The sequence below is a fragment of the Nannospalax galili genome, unplaced genomic scaffold (assembly GCF_000622305.1).
Source record: "Nannospalax galili isolate Female #2095 unplaced genomic scaffold, S.galili_v1.0 scaffold338, whole genome shotgun sequence".
Classification (NCBI taxonomy): domain Eukaryota; kingdom Metazoa; phylum Chordata; class Mammalia; order Rodentia; family Spalacidae; genus Nannospalax; species Nannospalax galili.
This window is the reverse complement of record NW_008340849.1, coordinates 338,238-340,253: the sequence shown is the minus strand read 5'-3', so window position 1 is coordinate 340,253 and position 2,016 is coordinate 338,238. Positions and strand designations below refer to the sequence as shown.

General features: G+C 49.0%; 1 protein-coding gene across 1 annotated transcript in view; it reads left to right on the top strand.

Moving 5' to 3' along the window:
- LOC103736344 (sodium/hydrogen exchanger 10-like) overlaps window positions 1-2,016 on the top strand; it is a gene marked incomplete at its 5' end in the record, with an annotated part of 75,345 nt that overhangs the window by 21,704 nt on the left and 51,625 nt on the right. The window lies entirely within an intron of this gene.

Here is a 2,016-nt window from a genome sequence, read left to right as displayed (position 1 = left end):
TTTATTATTTTTATTTTATGTGTATGAGTGTATTGCCTGCATGTATATAAGTGCATCCCTGTCATGTAATCTCAAGGAAATCAGTAGAGGGCATTGGATCTCCTGGAACTGGAGTTACAGATAGTTATTAGCCATCGGGCACTCCTGGAAATCAAACCTGAGTCCTTTGTAAGAGCAACCAGTGCTATCTATTAACTGCTGAGCCATCTTTCCAGCCCCAAGAAATATGACAATACTTTTGAAAGCTGATTTCACTTTAAATTATAGCCTAAGTATTTTGAAGTCATTTACATTACATTATTTACATACATACAAAAAATTATCTCCAAGAAAGAAAAGACAGAAGAATAATATTTTGCTTTAGTTTGGAAGTTTTGTTTTTGTTTTTGAGGTGCTGAGGACTGAACTTAGGGCCTGTGCATGCTAGACAAGCATTCTATCACTTGTTGGGGACCCCTGCTGTTTAGGGTAGCAGTCTCCCCATGTCCGGATATCCGCAAGCCAGCTCAGCACAAATGGGGAGACTCCCCTTCTCAGCGGGGCACCTTCTGCTCTCCTCCCTGACTTACTTTTGAAATAACCATCACAGATACATGCCCTCCAGCACACCAGGCTTTAATCAGGCATTGTCTGATAGCCTGATAGAAGCCCATCGCCCTATGTAAATGAAGCATTCCAGGAGCACCTATCAGCTAAGGCTTTTTCTACTGTCTCCACACTATAAATAATCCTAGTTTTACCCCAATAAAGCTAGAGCTGAATCACTGAGATCTGAGCTGAGTCACTTGTCTGAAGGGGCTATCCTTCCGTCATCGACTCACGAAGACCCTGCTTTCGCTGTCCCGCGGCCGGCTCGGCACAAATGGGGAGACTCCCCTTCTCAGCGGGGCACCTTCTGCTCTCCTCCCTGACTTACTTTTGAAATAACCATCACAGATACATGCCCTCCAGCACAGAAACTACCAGGTTTTAATCAGGCATTGTCTGATAGCCTGATAGAAGCCCATCGCCCTATGTAAATGAAGCATTCCAGGAGCACCTATCAGCTAAGGCTTTTTCTACTGTCTCCACACTATAAATAATCCTAGTTTTACCCCAATAAAGCTAGAGCTGAATCACTGAGATCTGAGCTGAGTCACTTGTCTGAAGGGGCTATCCTTCCGTCATCGACTCACGAAGACCCTGCTTTCGCTGTCCCGCGGCTCCCCTCGTGACCCAGCAGCTGACGGATCTCGAACCCAGAGGGAGTGCTCAGTAGATTGGGACGGAACCGACTGGGTAGCTGACAGCGGGTCCTCGAGAGCCGCCAGGCCTGGTACCGGAGAGTCTCAGCAGACGTGGTGCGTGACGTCCCAGCAGCGGCGCGAGGGAGACCGGTGCCACGCCCAGCAGCTGGCGCTCTGCAAAACCCGCACGCCCATAATCACTGTGCTAAATCTTTAGAAAATGTAATCTTGATCTGAGCTGAGTCACTTGTCTGAAGGGGCTATCCTTCCGTCATCGACTCAGGAAGACCCTGCTTTCGCTGTCCCGCGCCTCCCCTCATGACCCGGCAGCTGACGGATCTCGAACCCAGAGGGAGTGCTCAGTAGATTGGGACGGAACCGACCGGGTAGCTGACAGCGGTCCTCGAGAGCCGCCAGGCCCGGTAGGGGAGAGTCTCAGCAGACGTGGTGCGTGACCTGCCCCACGTCCCCCCAGCCATACGAGGGAGACCGGTGCCACGCCCAGCAGCTGGCGCTCTGCAAAACCGCACGCCCATAATCACTGTGCTAAATCTTTAGAAAATATAATCTTTCTATTAGAGTACAATGAGAATAAGAAGTCTCATTATGACATTTTCGCACATGTGCATAATGTATTTCAATCACATTCACCCCCGTCTCCCTCTAACTCCTCTTCGAAACTAGCCACCCTCTAGCTTTCATGTATTGTGTGTGTGTATGTGTATGTTTGTGTGTGTGTGTGTGTGTGTGTGAGAGAGAGAGAGAGAGAGAGAGAGAGAGAGAGAGAGAG